General features: G+C 39.3%; 1 long non-coding RNA gene across 5 annotated transcripts in view; it reads left to right on the top strand.

Moving 5' to 3' along the window:
• Positions 1 to 20,842, top strand: part of LOC132539459 (uncharacterized) — a 111,223-nt gene that overhangs the window by 16,774 nt on the left and 73,607 nt on the right. For all 5 annotated transcript variants that reach the window (XR_009550758.1, XR_009550760.1, XR_009550759.1 and 2 more), the window contains exon 2: positions 14,276 to 14,431. This is a non-coding gene — a long non-coding RNA (uncharacterized LOC132539459). The remainder of the gene's footprint in view (positions 1 to 14,275; positions 14,432 to 20,842) is intronic.

The following is a 20,842-nucleotide window of genomic DNA, read 5'->3' as shown; positions in this document are numbered from 1 at the left end:
GAGGATCAGTCAATCAAGAGGACTTAACAATTATTAACATCTATGCACCCAATGAGAAGCCATCTAAATACATCAAACGTCTACTGAAAGAGCTACAGCAATATATTAACAGCAACACAGTCATAGTAGGGGACTTCAACACCCCACTCTCTCAACTTGACAGATCATCCAGGCAGAAAATCAATAAAGACATAAGGGAGCTAAATGAAGCGATAGATAAACTAGAACTATTGGACATTTTCAGAGTCATTCATCCCAAGAAATTGGAATACACATTTTATTCAAATCCACATGGGTCATTCTCAAGGATACACCATATGTTAGGCCACAAAGACAGCATCAGCCAATTCAACAGCATTGAAATCATCCCAACCATCTTCTCAGACCACAGTGGAACTAAACTAACACTTAACAATCAACAAAAGATTAGAAATAGTCCCAAAATGTGGAAGCTCAACAGTACACTTCTTTTTTTCTTTTTTTTTAAAGATTACATTTATTTATTAACAAGAAAGACATAGGAGGAGAGACAGAAAGAACCATACTTCACTCTGGTACATGTGTTGCCGGGGATTGAACTCAAGACCTTATGCTTGAGAGTCCAGTGCTTTATCCACTGCACCACCTCCTGGACCACAACAGTACACTTCTTAACAACCTCTGGGTCAAAGAGGAAATAAAGGAAGAAATCAAACTATTTTGAGACTTCAATGAAAATGAAGACACAAGCTATCAAAATATTTGGGACACAGCTAAGGCAGTAGTGAGAGGGAAATTCATAGTCATACAAGCACACATTAGGAAACAAGAAAAAGCACAAATAAATGGCCTGATTGCACATCTTAAAAAACCTAGAAGGGAGTCGGGCTGTAGTGCAGCGGGTTAAGCGCAGGTGGCGCAAAGCACAAGGACCAGCATAAGGATCCTGGTTCAAACCCCGGCTCCCCACCTGCAGGGGAGTCGCTTCACAGGTGGTGAAGCAGGTCTGCAGGTGTCTATCTTTCTCTCCTCCTCTCTGTCTTCCCCTCCTCTCTCCATTTCTCTCTGTCCTATCCAACAACGACAACAACAATAGCTACAACAATAAAACAACAAGGGCAACAAAAGGGAATAAATAAATGAAATAAATACTTAAAAAAAATTTTTAAAAAAACCTAGAAGAAGAAGAACAAAGGAACCCTAAAGCAACCAGAAGGACAGAAATCACTAAAGTTAGGGCAGAAATAAATAACATTGAGAATAAGAAAACCATACAAAAGATCAACGAAAGTAAATGTTGGTTCTTCGGAAGAGTGAACAAAATCGACAAACCTTTAGCCAGACTCACAAAATAAAAAAGGGAGAAGACCCAAATAAATCGGATAGTAAATGAAAGAGGAGATATCACAACAGACACCGCAGAAATTCAACATATCATGTGAGGCTTCTACGAACAACTATATACCACCAAGCTAGAGAACCTGGAAGAAATGGACGATTTCCTAGATACCTACCAACTTCCAAAACTAAGTAAAGAGGAAGTAGATAACATGAACAGGCCCATCATACCTAATGAAATTGAAACAGTTATCGAAAATCTCCCCAAAAATAAAATTCCTGGACCAGATGGTTTTACAAATGAATTCTACAAAACCTTCAAAGAAGAACTAATACCTCTCCTTTAAAAGTCTTCTAGAGACACACCTTACTAGGGAAAGAGAGAGGCAGACTGGGAGTATGGACCGACCAGTCAATGCCCATGTTCAGCGGGGAAGCAATTACAGAAGCCAGACCTTCTACCTTCTGCAACCCTCAACGACCCTGGGTCCGTGCTCCCAGAGGGCTAGAGAATGGGAAAGCTATCATGGGAGGGGGTGGGTTATGGAGATTGGGTGGTGGGCATTGTGTGGAGTTGTACCCCTCCTACCTTATGTTTTTGTTCATTAATCCTTTCTTAAATAAAAAAATTTTTTTAAAAAAGTCTTCCAGTAGATTGAAGACACTGGAATACTCCCTGCCAGCTTCTATGAAGCCAACATCACTCTGATATCAAAAGCAGACAGGGACACAACCAAAAAAGAAAACTACAGACCAATATCTCTGATGAACATAGATGATAAAATACTGAACAAAATTCTAGCCAACCGGATACAGCAGTATATCAAAAAGATTGTTCATCATGACCAAGTGGGGTTTATCCCAGGCATGCAAGGTAGGTTTAATATACGTAAATCAATCAATGTGATCCACCACATCAACAAAAGCAAGACCAAAAACCACATGGTCATATCAGTAGATGCAGAGAAAGCCTTTGACAAAATACAACATCCCTTTATGATCAAAACACTACAAAAAATGGGAATAGATGGAAAATTCCTAAAGATAGTGGAGTCTACGTATAGCAAACCTACAGCCAACATCATACTCAATGGTGAAAAACTCGAAGCATTTCCCCTCAGATCAGGTACTAGACAGGGCTGCCCACTATCACCATTACTATTCAACATAGTGTTGGAAGTTCTTGCCATAGCAATCAGGCAGGAGCAAGGAATTCAAGGGATACAGATTGGAAGAGAAGAAGTCAAACTCTCCTTATTTGCAGACGACATGATAGTATACACAGAAAAACCTAAGGAATCCAGCAAGAAGCTTTTGGAAATCATCAGGAAATACAGTAAGGTGTCAGGCTACAAAATTAACATTCAAAAGTCAGTGGCATTCCTATGCTAGAAGAAATTGAAATCCAGAAACTAATTCCTTTTACTATAGCAACTAAAACAATAAAATATCTAGGAGTAAACCTAACCAAAGAAGTCAAAGACTTGTATACTGAAAATTATGAGACGGTACTCAAGGAAATTGAAAAAGACACAAAGAAGTGGAAAGATATTCCATGTTCATGGGTTGCTAGAATTAACATCGTCAAAATGAATATACTACCCAGAGCCATCAAATTTAATGCTATTCCCATCAAGATCCCAAGCACATTTTTTAGGAGAATAGAACAAATGCTACAAATGTTTATCTGGAACCAGAAAAGACCTAGAATTGCCAAAGCAATCTTGAGAAAAAAGAACAGAACCGGAGGCATCACACTCCCAAATCTCAAATTGTGTTATAGGGCCATTGTCATCAAAACTGCTTGGTACTGGAACATGAATAGACACACTGACCAGTGGAATAGAATTGAGAGCCCAGAAGTGAGCCCCCACACCTATGGACATCTAATCTTTGACAAAGGGGCTCAGACTATTAAATGGGGAAAGCAGAGTCTCTTCAACAAATGGTGTTGGAAACAATGGGTTGAAACATGCAGAAGAATGAAACTGAACCACTGTATTTCACCAAATACAAAAGTAAATTCCAAGTGGATCAAGGACTTGGATGTTAGACCACAAACTATCAGATACTTAGAAGAAAATATTGGCAGAACTCTTTTTTGCATACATTTTAAAGACATCTTCAATGAAATGAATCCAATTACAAAGAAGACTAAGACAACTATAAAGCTATGGGACTACATCAAATTAAAAAGCTTCTGCACAGCAAAAGAAACCACTACCCAAACCAAGAGACCCCTCACAGAATGGGAGAAGATTTTTACATGCCATACATCAGGCAAGTGTGTTTAATAACCAACATATGTAAAGAGCTTGCCAGACTCAACAACAAGACAACAAATAACCCTATCCAAAATGGGGAGAGGACATGGACAGAATATTCACCACAGAAGAGATCCAAAAGGCCGAGAAACACATGAAAAAATGCTCCAAGTCTCTGATTGTCAGAGAAATGCAAATAAAGACAACAATGAGATACCACTTCACTCCTGTGAGAATGTCATACATTAGAAAAGGTAACAGCAGCAAATGCTGGAGAGGGTGTGGGGTCAAAGGAACCCTCTTACACTGCTGGTGGGAATATCAATTGGTCCAACCTCTGTGGAGAACAGTCTGGAGAACTCTCAGATGGCTAGAAATGGACTACCCTATGATCTTGCAATTCCTCTCCTGGGGATATATCCTAAGGAACCCAACATATCCATCCAAAAATACCTATGTACGCATATGTTCTTGGCAGCACAATTTGTAATAGCCCAAACCTGGAAACAACCCAGGTGTCCAAGAACAGATGAGTGGCTGAGCAAGTTGTGGTATATATACACAATGGAATACTACTCAGCTGTAAAAAATGGTGACTTCACCGTTTTCAGCCGATCTTGGATGGACCTTGAAAAAATCATGTTGAGTGAAATAAGTCAGAAACAGAAGGATGAATATGGGATGATATCACTCTCAGGCAGAAGTTGAAAAACAAGATCAGAAAAGAAAACACAAGTAGAACCTGAAATGGAATTGGCGTATTGCACCAAAGTAAAAGACTGGGGTGGGTGGGGAGAATACAGGTCCATGAAGGATGATAAATGACATAGTGGGGGTTGTATTGTTAAATGGGAAACTGGGGAATGTTATGCATGTACAAACTATTGTATTTACTGTTGAATGTAAAACATTAATTCCCCAATTTAAAAAAGAGAGAGAGAAAAAAGAAAGTTTAAACCAGTCATGACAACCAATGTGCCCTTGGAGAAACTGCAGAGCAGTAGTTGGGGTAGGGGGAGTATAGGCTCGCTGAATGCCATGACTCAGCAAAATGGTATAGGCCAGGCTGAGAAAGAAGTCAGTTTTCAGGAAGGTAATATTAGGACTCCCAACAGAGGTTAACCAGAACATTTAAGCCAGTCAGGGTGCTGGGTGATCTTCATTTGAATATGCTGAGTGAAAGTGGTGGTAGGCAGGGCAAAAATGGTTGAATGCCATCACTCAGTAACATAGGGCCAGGCTGAGAGAGTAGTCCTCTTACAGATAGGTTTTACTAGCTTTAAGGCTCCAAAACAATAAAAGATGAAAGCCAATAAATGTGCAGGGTCCACCAGTTTGGCGAATCTTCTTAGTGGTAGCTGCAGTGGTCATGGTTAGGCAGGATGCCTTGATTCAGCAAAATGTTACAGGGCCAGCCAGGCTGAGAGATCAGTCATATTACAAGAAGATTTAGGTATATTTAGGGCTCTTCCCCCAAAAAAAGTAATAATTTTAAGTAGACTGTAATTCATATTTGGTTTTTGTTGTTGTTGCTTATTTCAACTCTTTCTTTCTTTTGCCTTCAGGGTTATCACTGGGGGCTCGGTGCCAACGCTACAAATCTATTGCTCCTGGAGGCCTTTTTTTTTTTTTAATAGGATAGGACAGAGAGAAATTGAGAAAGGAGGGTAAGACAGGGGGAGAGAATGACACCTATAGACCTGCTTCACAACCTGTGAAGCAACCTCCTAGCCTGTGTGGAGCCAGGGGCTTGAACCAGGAACTTTGTAAGGGTCCTTGCACTTTGTACTATGTGTATTTTACCTGGTGTTCTACTGCCTAGCCCAATTTGTATTTGTTTCCTTTCACTCTCTTTTAAAATATTTTATTTCTTTTTAAACATTTTTATGTATTAATTAGAGACAGCGAGAAATTGAGGGGGAGATAGGAAACCCAACAGAGACACCTGCAGCCCTACTTCACTCGTGAAGCTTTCCCTCTGCACGTGGGGACCAGGGCCTCAAACCCGGGTCCTTGTGCTCTTAACTAGGTGTGCCACCATCTGGCTCTTCAATTAACTCTCTCTATAGGAATATAACAGAATAAAAGTAAAAAAATTCATATTTCTATCATCATCAACATTTACTAAGTGCCTATGTGATATACACTATGCCAGGCACTTTACATACTTGGATAGGATAGGACAGAGAGAAATTGAGAAAGGAAGGGATATAGAGAATGTGAGAGCAAGACACCTGAAGACCTGCTTTACCACCTGTAACACGTCCCCGTTGCAGGTGGGGATTGGAGGTTGGAACCCAGGTCCATGAGCATGTAATAATTGCTTTATTTAGGGGCAACTGATAGTAGACATGTCCATGAAAAAAACTTAAGCACATAAGGCTCAAACTGTTTGCTTGAGTACACTCCCTTTTTCAAACTAATGTATCATAAATATTTTCTCAAATAATTTAAAACTTCAAGAGTTTTTTCAGTCGCTGGCCTTAGATTATTAACATTCTACAAAATTAGTTTGTTATCACTTTATTCCACAAAAAATCTTCTTCTTCAGGGGCCAAGTGGTGGAGCACCTAGTTAAATGAACACACTACAGTGTACAATGGCCTAGGTTCAAGGTCCTGGTCCCCACCTACGAGGGGAAAAGCTTCATGAGTAGTAAAGTTGAGCTGCGGGTGTCTTTCTGTCTCTCTCCCTATCTCCCCCTTCCTCTCAATTTCTCTGTCTCTATCCAATAATAAAAAATAAAATAAGGGAGTTGGGCGGTAGCGCAGTGGGTTAAGTGCATGTGGCACAAAGTGCAAGGACCGGCTTAAGGATCCCGGTTCAAGCCCCTGCTCCCCACCTTACAGGAGCGTTGTTTCACAAGCAGTGAAGCAGGGGCTCAAATTAGAATCTTTAGCAGCAGTACTATGTGTGTTTAAACCAATGTGCCACTGCCCAGCCTCCCCTAAAGCAATACTCTGTATAATCTTACAATCTTTTAATCTACTATTAATCACAAATATATATTTAACCATTATAATTTTACAAGTTATAGGATATGTATCCGTATTTGTTTAGGAAACTCCTTTGTATTTAAATAATAAAAGTTTCTCTTGGTTAACAATATTTATGTCAGGTGGTAGTAATGAAAACATCTCATTGGGATATAAACATATATCTTTGACAACTAACAGATTTCTTATTTTGTTTCATTAAATTTGTTTTGTTTTGTTTATTAGAAAGATTGGAAGAGAAAGGACCAGACATCATTCTGGTACTTGTGCTGCCAGGGATTGAACTGTGGAACTCATGCTTAGGGGTCCAGTGCTTTATCCATGGTGCCACCTCCAGACCCAGATTTCTTATTTTGTGATAAAAGCATATGTAAGGGACTCGGGTGGTAGCGCGGGTTAAACGCACGTGGCACAAAGTGCACGGACCGGCTTAAAGAACCCCTTTGAGCCCTGGCTCCTCACCTGCAAGGGAGTCGCTTCACAGGTGGTGAAGCAGGTCTGCAGGTGTCTATCTTTCTCTTCCCCTCTTCTCTCCATTTCTCTCTGTCCTGTCCAATAACAACAACAATAATAACTACAACAATAAAAACAAGGGCAACAAAAGGGAATAAATAAAATATATATTTTTAAAAAGCATATGTAAATGACGGAAAATCTGAAAATATGTTTAAATAAAGTAAAATAGCTTTATAAGGACAGCAGGAAGAATTTAAAAAACAATTAATTAATTAATTGTTTTACTTTATTGTCACCAGGGTTATCACTGGGTCTTGGTGCTGGCACTATGAATCCACTTCTCCTGCTGGCTTTTTTTTTTTTCTCTTTCTATTATATTTGATAGGACAGAGAAAAACTGAGAAGAGAGGAGAGATAGAGAGGGTGAGAGCAAGACACCTGAAGACCTGCTTTACCACCTGTAACATGTCCCCATTGCAAGTGGGGAGTGGAGGTTGGAACCCAGGTCTTTGAGCATGGAATAATTGCTTTATTTAGGGGCAACTGATAGTGGACATGTCCATGAAAAAAACTTAAGCATATAAGGCTCAAACTGTTTGCTTGAGTACACTACCTTTTTCAAACTAATGTATCATAAATATTTTCTCAAATAATTTAAAACTTCAAAGGAGTTTTTTCAATCGCTGGCCTGTTGAGATAGTTAAGCCACAGAGCACAGGACTTGCATGCCTGAGGACCCAAGTTTGATCTCCTTCTCCCAAATCTAAGCAGCACTCTTATATATCTCTCTCTCCCTCTCCATATCTCTCTCTCTCATAAAAGTAAATAAATAAATATAATCTTTAAAATCATTTTTTCAAATGACTGAATAATGATATTTGTATGGAATGCTATTTCCTTAAGTGGTTGCTTAAGCTGATTTTCTTACTTTCTTAAATTATGTTGGTGTGAACATTTTTATGCATAAGTCTATTTGGCACTTAAGATTACTTCTAAAATTAGGATAAATTCCTTTTTTTGCCCTTGTTTTTTATTGATGTTGTAGTTATGATTGTTGTTGTTATTGATATCATCACTGTCAGGACAGAGAGAAATGGAGAGAGGAGGGGAAGACAGAGAGGGGGAGAGAAAGATAGACACCTGAAGAACTGCTTCACTGCCTGTGAAGCGACCAGGGCCCCTGCAGGTGGGGAGCCAGGGACTCGAACCGGGATCTTTACATCTGTCCTTATGCCGGTCCTTGCACTTTGCGCCACATGCGCTTAACCTGCTGCGCTACCGCCCAACTCCCACCAATATCTTTTAGTACCTATGCTTTCAATATCAAATTTCCAAGGTCTCCTTGGGGGGTGGGGGGATGTGTGTGTGTGTGTGTGTGTGTGTATTTTACAAAACTACAAAATAATTGGGGTATGGGTGTGTGTTATGTGTATGATTTACAAAACTACAAAATAAAGGGTACAATACCACACCATTCCCACCACTACTGCAGTGGTTCCCCCAAGGTCACAGATATGGGCTATTATTTCTATAACTTACTGCCTGGATATATATATATATATATATTTGCCCATTTTGTCTATAGTTCTGCCTTCTCTTCCATTTTAAATCACACCTACACCTATTACTACTTCTGAATGTCTTTACTTTTTTCTTCTTCTCTCTCTGGTCCTGATGGAATTGGGTTTCAGAGTCCTCTAGTCACCTTCCCCTAAAATTTCTCCTGCTCTGGGATTATGGACCAAAATTCTTTATGGGGTACAGAAGGTATGAGTTCTGGCTTCTGTAATTGCTTCTCTGCTGGGCATTAGCATTGGCAAGTCAATCCATACCCCCAACCTGTTTCTATCTTTCCCTAGTGGGAGAGGACTCTGGAGAGGTGAGGTTCCATGACACATTGGTAAGGTCACCCACCCATGGAGTTCAGGAATTAAATCATTAAAGTGAAGACTAAAGAAACGATTCACTCAGAGTTATACAATGTGAGTGAATAGCTAAGTTTGGAATCTATGTATTTAGCCTCTCTAGCCTTTATAACTAAACTCCCTTTCAAGGTACATCACACTGATTCAGAGATCTAAAAGATGTGGCCTGCCCATTTTTTTGAGCATATAAGGCATGCAATATATAATATTATATAATACAGATTTGAAGTAGTGAGCCGGGTGGTGGTGTGCCTAGTAGAGTACACATAGTACAATGCCCAAGGACCCAGGTTCAAGCCGCCAGTCCCTACCTGTAGGAGGAAAACTTTTTGAGTGGTGAAAACAGTGCTGCAGGTGTATCTCTGCCTTTCTTCCTCTCTGTCTCCCCCCTCCTCTCAATTTCTGGCTATCTCCAATAAATAAATAAAGATAATTAAAATACTTTGAAGTAGTATCTTTTAGTTGAAAATCTAACATATATAGAAAAGATATGAGAAGTGATAAGACATATTGAGTACTTTAATGAAGTGCAAAGCAAATAATTGCTAAAAGGATGTGAATAATGGAATGATTCAAACTAGATTCACAGTGACCTGGGAGATGGCTTAGTAGATAGAGTGGTGAATAAAAGTTTACTGGTGGGTGGAGGCCACGCGCAATGATGCACCTCATAGAACTCACACATTACAGTATACAAGGGTCTGGGCTCAAGCCCCCAGTCCCTACCTACAGGGCTGAAGTTTTTACCTCCCCCTTCCCTCTCTATTTCTCTTTATCCCTATCCAAAATAAATAAATATACGATATATATATATATATATGAAAAAATTTTACTGGGAGAGGCAATATATATACATATATATATATATATGTATATATATATATATATATATATATATTTTTTTTTTTAACCAGAGAACTGCTCAGCTCTAGCTTATGGTGGTACAGGGACTGAACCTAGGACTTTGGAGCCTCAGGCATGAGAATCTCTTTGCGTAACCATTATGCTATCTACCCCTGCCAAGCAAGTGGCTCTTATGTACAACACTTAAAGTGTTGGTGCATTTTGATTGCTGAAAAGAAAATATAGCCATTCAAACATTATCTTTTCATTTTAGCTGATTCCATAACACAGGGGCTGGGAACCATTTTTTTCTACCAACAATTTGGATATTTATATAACTTCACTCAAGAGCCATACAATATTATTAATTTAAATATTAGCACTGAATGTTGCTATTTCCTGTCTGTAGTTGCCTTGGCAGGGTCAGAGAAAATGATTTTGCAGACTATATAAAGCCCATGGACAAAGCATTCCCAATCCCTGCCTTAATGGGTAAGAGTAGCAAATTAAATGAATTAAAAGACTTAACTTTTCTGAACTATTTCACTCAGTATCTTGAATTTTCAGTTGAATGTGTACCTATCCAGTTTACCTAAATATGTGCTTTAAGATAAATCACAAACAATAAATAATTGAAACTTTCTCTATAATGTTTTTTGTATAAGGGCTATGACTTCAGGGAGTCTGGGAGATGACTCAGTGAGGAAAGCACATGCCTTGCCATGAGTTTGATTCCAGTACTACAAGAGAGCACAGCATCAAGAGAATTACATGGATGATGGAGTGATGTTTTGATGTCTCTTACTATCTCCCTTCAAAATACAAAGTAAAAAATTAGGTCAGGAAGCCATCTGAATTTATTCCTCTGAACTTCTTAAGATAATAAGAATTCAAAATAAAGGCTATGGATTAAAAAATATAACTATAAAGTAAAAAATAAAAATATATACAGACTATAGGGACCAAGGAAAAGGCTTGGTTATAGCATCCCTGACTGCCATATATAAGGCTGTACATTCCATCCGTGTTACCACATGAGGTAAATAGAGAGAACTCCATGGATAAGTGATTAATTATAAGTACTATAGCATCTATAAGTTCTTCTATTAAACTACAAATTTAATAGAGGCAATCTAATGCATATTTTGGAGTAGAGTAACTTCGAGTTTAGATCTTGACTACATTATGACAAATTCTGTGTAACTAATGAAGTTACTGCCTTTGTAATGCAGCTTTCTCATTTTGTCAACTGATAACAAAATTTTGTCTCTAATTTTTTAAACTTTATTTATTTTTATTTGATAGAATAGAGATAAGCTGAGAGGGAGGAGAGGTAAAGGGGGGAGAGAGAGGCAAACAGAGAAGTACCTGCAGCTCTGCTTTACCACTGTGAAGCTTTCCCCCTGCAGGTGGGGACCGGGGGCTTGAACCTGGATCCTTGTACACAGCACTACATACACATAACCAGGTGTGCCACCACCTGGCCCGCCAAAACTTTGTCTCTTAATGGATGTCATATAAAGATATATTAAAACAGATGGTTCTAATCTCAGCACCCTCGCAAGTTATATGATTTACTGTTTCCGTTTAATCCATGAAACGAGGATTATAGTATTCCCTACTTCAAGGAGTTGTGAGGATGAAACAACTCAATATATATAAAGTGCATGTAACTGTACCTGGAACAAAGAAAAATAATAGATTTATGTATGCTATAATTCTTATACTTACCCTTTAGAGTATTTTTAGTAAATGTTAGTTCATTTTTATATCTCAAAATTATTTTCCACAACTTTTTTCTAGATATATTTTAAATATATTTATTGACTTTTATTATAAAACTCAATTAAGGTATAACTGCTGTAATGCCTCCATTCTCCTCCTACCTCTTTTCTAGCAACCACTAGCTTATCTTTTATTCCAAAAGAGAAGTTTGCATCTTCTGGAATTGTATTGATGTGAAATCATACATTTTGCTATAAATTTTCTTCCTCTCTTTTTCAGTTGGTATATAATTTTGAGACTTATCTACGTTATTGCATATAACAGTAGTTCATAATCTCGTACTTCTAGGTAGCATTCCTTTGGAAAATATGATCACCACTTATTTATCCATTAAACAGATAAATAATCCAGTAGATGGTCATGTGAATTGCTAAATTTAAAACTGTTAAAAAAAAAACAAAACACTGAAGGGGGCAGGGGCAGTAGCACATCGGGTTGAGCACAGATGATGCTAAGCACAAGGACCGGCATAAGGATCACAGTTCCAGTCCCCCCCCCCCCCCCCCCCGCCACCTGAAAAGGGGTGGCTTCACAAGCGGTGAAGCAAGTCTGCAGGTGTCTGTCTTTCTCTGCCCCTCTCTCTCCCCTTCTCTCGATTTCTCTCTGTCCAGTGACATCAATGATAAAAATAACAATAAGGACAACAACAACAAGGGCAACAAAATGGGGTAAAATGGCCTCCAGGAGCAGTGGATTCCTAGTGCAGGCATCGAGTCCCAGCAATAACCCTGGAGAAAAAAAAACAAACACGTTGAACAGTTGAACATTATTTACATATTTTTGTAGAAACATATACTGGAATGGTTAGATCACTCTTTGGTACATGTTTAACACTAAGAAACTACCAAACTAGGGGGCTGAGCGGTAGTGCAGCGGGTTAAGCTCACATGGTGCAAAAATGCAAAGACTGGAGAAGGTTCCCGGTTCCAGCCCCCCCCCCCCCCCCCCCCCCCCCCGCTCCCCACCTGCAGGGGGGTCGCTTCACAAACAGTGAAGCAGATCTGCAGGTGTCTGCCGGGATAGCCTGAGGGTACTTCTTCCCGAGCCGGTGCTCTCTGGGTTGGAGAGAACTCAACTGGAGCTGATCTAGGCTGCTGTGTGGGAGAGGGATCAGGAACGCGTGCTGCACCAACTTCCGCAGGAGATACACTCTGGAACTCTCGGAGCCGGAAAGCAATTTCCAAGTGTCTTTAATCAGAAGAGCAGCTGTTTTTATACTCTCCAAGTAGGGTGGAAACAGGATGTGATATAGAGAGGGTGGAGAGAAAAGTGACTGGTGAAAATCAGAGTGTGACAAGGAGGGGGCGGAACAGGCGAGAATCCTATAACTGAACCACCAATGCCCTGGAGTGCTTTATGTAAAAGTGATTTATGTAAATAGACCAAACCTTTGGATCAGTAAATCCCTATATAGGCATATGGATAAGAAGAAGCCAGGGGGAGATGGCAACTACCCAACAGGTGTCTATCTTTCTCTCCCCCTCTCTGTCTTCCCCTCCTCTTTCCATTTCTCTCTGTCCTATCCAACAATGATGATAGCAATAATAATAATAATAACAACAACAACAATGATAAAACAACAAGGGCAACAAAAGGGAAAAAATAGCCTCCAGGAGGAGTGGGTTCATAGCGCAGGCACCAAGCCCCAGCAATAACCCTGGAGGCAAAAAAAAAAAAAAAAAAAACCCTATCAAACTGTAATTTTCCAAATTACTTGCATTATTTTATGTTCCTACTAGGACTATATAAACTTCCTAAATTCTTCACAACCTCAACAACACATTTCATTTAAATTATTCTAATAGGCCTATTCATTCTAGTGAATGAACACTGAAAACTCAGTAATAAGTAAATAGAAGTAATGTATAGATATTAATTCTTCCATCACAGTTTTACTTTGCAATACTCTAAAATTGGTGGAGTTAATGATTTCGGCATCTTCTTGTGCTTATTTGCTATGCAGAGCCTTGATGAAATGACTGTTTAATATTTTTGTCCGTTCTTAAATTTAAATTATTTTTGTCATTTTACTAGGATGTTAATGGTGTAAAGTGCAGTTGCTGATATATGGGTCCAATTTCTCAAATCACCCTGATATGTGTCTGCAAAACACTCTCACCCCTTTTCTACCACCATGGATCAGAATCCCAAAGCCACCCCCAACCCCCCACTGCCTTCACTTCCCTTCCTTCCAGAGAGTACTGCTATTTTAATGCACACATCAAACCCAGTCCATGTTTTACTTTGTGTTTTCCCTTTCTGTCCTTATTTCTTAAGTTCCACCTATGAGTGAGATAATCTAGTATTCATCCTTCTGTTTTTGGTTTATTTTACTTAGCATGATTCCTTCAAGATCCATCCAAGATGAGTCAAAGGAGATAATAACTTCATTATTCTTTTTCTTTAAGGTCATCATTCTTAACAGCTGAGTAGTATTCCATTGTGTATATGTACCACAACTTTCTTAGCCAGTCATCTGTTCTTAGATACATGGGTTGCTTCCAAGTTTGGACTATTGCAAATCTGCTGCTATGAACATAGGTGTACATAAATCTCATGGAGAATGGGGACGAGTGTGCTGGGAACAGTGGCATTGAATATGCACAAGGCCCAAGCAAAGTACACTGTAAACTCAACAATAAGAAATTAAATTAATTTTACTTGAATCTATTTTTTTTCTTTTTTTCAGATAGAAGATGAGAAGCAAAGAGGGAGAGAAAGAGAGAAGGAAGGACACCACAACACTGTTCCACTGTGTGAAGATTCCCCCTTGCATGTGCTCCCTTGTGCTGACCAGGGACTCACACCTATGTCCTCATGCTTGGTGAATTATATGCTCTCCCAGGTGAGCTATCTCAAGCACTCTTATATTCTTAACACAAATCCTTTATTCTATGCCTTGCAAATTTTCTCCAGCCTATTTTTATAGTATCAATAATAGAAGTTTTAAAATATTTTCACTATGTTCAATTTTTCTCAGTTTGTTCACTTATGGATAGTGCTTTTTGATGTCACATGCAACACCATTATCTAACTCAAGCCACAATTTTTTTTTCCTAGAAGTTTTATAGAAATTTTAGTTTTTATGTTTGGGTCTATAATCAATTTTCACTTAATTTTATATGCTATAAAATATTAATTTAAGTTCACATTTTTGTACATAGATATTTGGTTCTCCTAGTATTAAGTATTTAAAAAAATCCTTCACTTAATTACCTTTGCACTTTGTAAAACAGTTATCTATCTGTATGATTCTAATTCTGAACTCTATTCTGTTGCACTGATATATTCACCTGTTTTTATTCTAATGTCACTCTATTATGATTACAGTATATCTACATATGTCCTGAAATATGTTTATGTCAGCCTGCTAACTTTTGTTCTTTTTGTCACAGTAGTTGTTTTGGTTAATGAATATCTTTTATATTTCTATAAGAAATTTAAAATGGCTCATCTCATCTCATAAATTAAAAAAAAAGGGGGGGAGAGTTGAGCTGTAGTACAGCGGGTTAAGCACACATGACACAAAGCACAAGGACCAGTGTAAGGATCCTGGTAGAGCCCCAGGCTCCCCACCTGCAGGGGAGTCGCTTCACAGGCAGTGAAGCAGGTCTGCAGGTGTCTACCTTTCTCTCCCCCTCTGTCTTCCCCTCCTCTCTCCATTTCTCTCTGTCCTATCCAACAACGAATTGCGTCAACAAGGGCAATAATAATAGCCACAATGAAGCTACAATAAGGGCAACAAAAGGGGGGGAAAAATGGCCTCCAGGAGCGGTGGATTCATGGTGCAGGCACCGAGCCCAGCAATAACCCTGGAGGAGGAAAAAAAAAAAAAGTATTACTGAGAATTTGATTAGGGTTTTACTGAACCTATAAAATAATCTCAGGGGGGTCTGGGCAGTAGCACTGCAAGTTAAGTGCACATGGCGCAAAGCACAAGAACCAGAGTAAGGATCCTGGGTCTGGCCCTGCTGGTGCCTCTTCTGGGGCCTGTACTCTCTGGGTTGGAGAGAACTCGACAGGAGCCAGCCTGGGCTGCTACTCACTCAGCTATGCGGGAGAGATAACTCTTGAACTCGTGGTGGAGTGGCAATGCAATGTCTTTATTGATCAGAGAGCCAAGCTTTTAAATGGTAGACCCAGAAGTGGCAAGTCGAAACAGAAATGGCTAGGAAAGGGGTGGAGAAAAGCAAAAGGGCTGGAAAGGTAGAAACTTCCTTAGCAAATGTTGCAAGAGTTTTAACTGTTGGGATTAATACTACGCTGGAGGCAGGGAGGGAAGAAAAAAGATAGATCAAAGGAATGGAATGGGTGGGGATCTTTCAGGCAAAACAATGATTATGTAGATATGCCATAGTATCAGGAATGCAGGATGCGAGCAGGGGGAGCTGGCTTAATGCTTTGTGAAGCTCCTCACAATTTCCTGACATAGCCCCTGGCTACCCACCTGTAGAGGAGCGCTGAAGCGGGTCTGGAGGTGTCCATCTTTCTCTTCCCCTCTCTGTCTTCTTGTCCACCCTCAGTTTCTCTCTGCTCTACCCAACAACAACAGCAATGACAACAATAACAATAACAACAAAAATGGTCTCCAAGAACAGTGGATTTGTAGTTCAGGCACAGAGCCCCAGTGATAATCCAGGAGGCAATAAATAAATAAATAAAACAATGTGATGTAATGTAGACTCATGGCACTAGACAATCTCTCACATTATTTAAGACTTTGATTTTCTTACTTTTATATGCCATGTTTAGATCTTTAATATCTTTAAACTTTGGTTGAAAAAAATACTTCCAAATAATAAGCTTTAAATAGTGGTACAGTCTTATAATCTATGGTAGAATATTCATTCGGCCACAAAATATATTCTACCTAAACAAGTATTGCAGGGAAATATATGTGAAGACAAGCAGGTAAATGTATTAACAGACATATAACTATTTCTAGATGTGAGGCTAATATTGCTACATATTGTTCATTTTTTTGTCTTTACTTACTTTCTTGTTGGACCAGGAACTCATACAGAAACAGTTTCATTACTCCCTGCCAATTTCTCATTCTGTTTTAAATAGGGCCAGGGAGCTAGCATAATGATTATGCAAAAAGACTTTCATACCTGAAGCACCAAAGGTCTTAAATTCATTCCTCAGCACCACCAGAAGCTAGACTTGAGCATTGCTCTGGCTAAACAAATAATAAGATAACATCTCTATCTGAAAATAAAAGAGGTGGCAAGCCACACATGGGGTGGGACAGAGAGGGGAGAGAGACAAGGAGACAGAGACAGAAACAGACTGTAGCACTTCATCATCTGAGGAGCCTCACCCACTGTCAGTGCCAGTGCCAGGGCCAGGGCCAATGGCCCTCCCATGTGGTGCTCTGAACCCAGAGCCTGGCTCAGAGCAAGGCATAAGTTCCTTGGGTAAGCTTATTTTTCACGTTCTTTAGTACTGTTTGTAATTGGGGGAGTGGGGAGCAAAGTTTTCACAAATGCTGAGCATGTGCAACATGAATCCTTGTTCAAAATGAGGCTATCATTTATTCAGTAAATCAACAAATATTTTAAGCGTTAAATAAAGCACAGTCCTTGCCCTTTGTGAAAGAATAAAGAGAGGCCTGGTCAGTAATCTTAGAAATATTTCCTTTCTTTATTCTCACCATTTAATTGTCTTGTCTGACCCTCCCTATTCAGCCAATAACTTTGGGATTTGACTTCTTGTATCTGCCTTTCATGCATTGTCTGTTATCATGTGCCACTTCATTGTCCACACAGACAGTCCATCCAACAACCTTAAACTCTGACTTTAACAGTTTACAACTACATCACACAGCAATCTATACCCATAGGCATTCCCTCAACCTTTTGGTAATCAGATTTTGTCCAAAGCTGTGTATACCTCTGACAATACCTCTTATGATTCTGTCTTTTTAAAAATTTATTTACTTATTTTATTTATTTACACTTATGGGGTCTCATGCATGCTTGATTTTACTGCTCCCAGACTAACTATTTTGTTTGGAGTGAGAAAGAGAGGAAGAGATATCACAGTACCAAAATCCTTGCCACCCCCACCCAGTTACTGTGGTTTCTTATGTGGTATATGAGCTAGAACTTTTAGATTTCTGTGGTGTCTGTTGTGATATCTCCTCTTTAATTTACAACCGTATTTATTTGAGTCTTCTCCCTCTTCTTTTAGTGAGTCTGGCTAAGGGTTTATCAATTTTATTTATACTTTCAAAGAACCAATATTTAGCTTCCTTGATTTTTTCTTTTTTTATTGTCTTTTATTTTATTTACTGGATAGGGACAGCCAGAAATTGAGTGGAAGGAGGAGATAGGGAGAGAGACAGAGAGACACCTGCAGCCCTGCTTCACCACTTGTGAAGCTTCCCCCCTGCAAGTGGGGACCAGGGGCTTGAACCTGGGTCCTTGTGCATTGTAACGTATGCACTCAACCAAGTGCTCCACCATCTGGCCCCTCTTGATTTTTTTCTGTTTCTCTTATTTTCAATGTTAATTTTTTTCTGTCCTAACTTTAGTTATTTCAGTCCTTCTGGTTGCTCTAGGGTTCCTTTGTTCCTCTTCTTCTAAGTCTTTAAGATGTGCAACCAGGTTGTTTATTTGAGCTTTTTCTCATTTCGTAATGTGTCCTTGAGAATGTCCCATGTGGACTTGAATAGAATGTGTATTCAGTTTCTTGGGGTGAATGACTCTGAAAAAGTCCAATAGTTCTGAAATTGTATAATAGGGCCATTGAAATCAAAACTGCTTGGTACTAGAACACAAACAGACACACTAACCAGTGGAATAGAATTGAGAGTCCAGAATAAGCCTCCACACCTATGGACATCTGATCTTTGACAAAGGTACCCAGACTATTAAATGGAGAAAGGAGAGTCTCTTCAACAAATGGTGTTGGAAAAATTAAGTTGAAACATGCAGAAGAATGAAACTGAACCACTATATTTCACCTAACACAAAAGTAAAATCCAAATGGATCAAGGACTTGAATGTTAGACCAAAAACTATCAAATACTTAGAGGAGGATATTGACAGAACTCTTTTCCATCTAAATTTTAAAGGCATCTTCAATGATACAAATCCATACAAAGAAGACTAAAACAAAAATAAGTTAGGGACTACATCAAAATAAAAAGCTTCTGCAGGGGGCTGGGCCTTAGTGCAGCAGAGTAAGTGCACATGGCTCCAAGCACAAGAAAGGGGGGGCATAAGGATACCAGTTCAAGCCCCTGGCTCCCCACCTGCAGGGGGCTCACTTCGCAGGCAGTGAAACAGGTCTGCAGGTGTTTTTCTCTCTGTCTTCCCCTCCTCTCTCCATTTCTCTATGTCCTATCCAACAGCAACAGCAGCAGCAACAGCAACGATAACAACAACAAAAGCAACAAAATGGGAAAAATGGACTCCAGAAAAAAAAAAAAAAAGCTTCTGCACAGCAAAAGATACCACCTCCCAAAGAGACCCCCCTCACAGAATGGGAGAAGATCTTTATATGCCATAGACCAGACAAGAGGCTAATAATCAAGATATAAATAGCTCACCAAACTCAGCAACAAAAAAACAAATGACCCCATCCAAAATTGGGGAGAGGATCCGAACAAATATTCACCAAAGAAGAGATCCAAAAGGCCAATAAACATATGAAAAAATAGCGGGAGGCAAATAGCATAGTGGTTATGCAAACAGACTCTTATGCCTGAGGCTCCAAAGTCCCAGGTTCAATTCCTCGCAGCACCATAAACCAGAGCTGAACAGTGCTCTAGAAAAATAAATAAATAAATAAAATATATATATATGAAAAAATTCTCCAAGTCATAGATTGTCAAAGAAATGCAAATAAACACAACAGTGAAATACCACTTTATTCCTGTGAGAATGTCATATATCAGAAAATGTAGCAGCAACAAATGCTAGAGAAGTTGTGAGGATAGAGGAGCCCTCCTACACTAAACTGGTCCAACCCCTGTGGAAAGGAGTCTGGAGAACTCTCAGAAAGCTACAGGTAGACCTGCCCTGTGACCTTGCAATTCCTCTCCTGGATATATATCTTAAGGAATCAAACACACACACATCCAAAAAGATATGTGTGTACCATATGTTCATAGCAGCACAATTTGTAATAGCCAAAAACTGGAAGGAACTCAGGTGTCCAACAACAGATGAGTGGCTGAGAAGGTTGTGGTATATATACACAATGGAATACTACACAATGGAATACTATTCAGCTATTTAAAATGATGAATTCACTTTCTTCCCCTCATCTTGGATGGAACTTGAAGAAATCATGTTAAGTGAGATAAACCAGAAAGAGAAGGATGAATATGGGACGATCTCACTCACAGGCAGAAATTGAAAAACAAGAGCAGGAGGGAAAACACAAAGCAGAACTTGGACTGGAGTTAGTGTATTGCACCAATGTAAAAGACTGGGGTGAGAGGTAGTGTTCATGTCCTGAAACATGATAGCAGAAAAAGACCTAGTGAAGGTTGTTGAATTGTTATGTGGGAAACTAAGAAATGTTACACATGTACAAACTACTGTGTTTCACTGTCGACTGTAAACCATTAATCTCCCAATAAGAAAAAGAAAAAATGGCAGTGGAGGCCGGGTAGTGGCGCATTTGGTTGAGCGCACACATTACAGTGCACAAGGACCTGGGTTTGAGCCCCTGCTTCCCACCTGCAGGGGGAAAGCTTCATGAGTGATGAAGCAATGTTGCAGGTATCTCTCTGTCTCTCTTTCTATCTCTGCCCTCCCTTTCAATTTCTGTCTCTGTCCAATAAATAAATAATAATAATTTTAAAAAGAAAAGAAAAGAAAAAATGGCAGCCAGAAGTCATGAATTTATGTGCAGGCACCAAGCTCCAAAGATAACCCTGGTGACATAAGAATAAGTGAATAAATGAATGAATAAATAAATAAAATTTCCAAGCCCCTTTTCAATTTATTTTCCTGCCCTTGTCTATTGATACTCCTAGCTTCTTTCTCCCTGAACATCTTTCCCATTGGCCTCTTAAGCAATGTGCTCTTTTGGAGCTTCCTTCTGCTATACTATCTCAGTTCCTCTGTTATCTCCTTTTATTTTCCTGTCTACTAATATTGTCTCTCATGTGCGCTGGACATAATCAGTCTTTAATAACAATAGCATCACTACAACAAGGGCAACAAAGTGGGAAAAAAATGGTCTCCAGAAGTAGTGGATTCATAGTGCAGGCACTGAGCCCCAGCGATAACCCTGG

This window comes from Erinaceus europaeus, chromosome 7, assembly GCF_950295315.1.
Source record: "Erinaceus europaeus chromosome 7, mEriEur2.1, whole genome shotgun sequence".
NCBI classification, from domain to species: domain Eukaryota; kingdom Metazoa; phylum Chordata; class Mammalia; order Eulipotyphla; family Erinaceidae; genus Erinaceus; species Erinaceus europaeus.
This window is presented reverse-complemented; position numbering and strand designations above follow the sequence as displayed.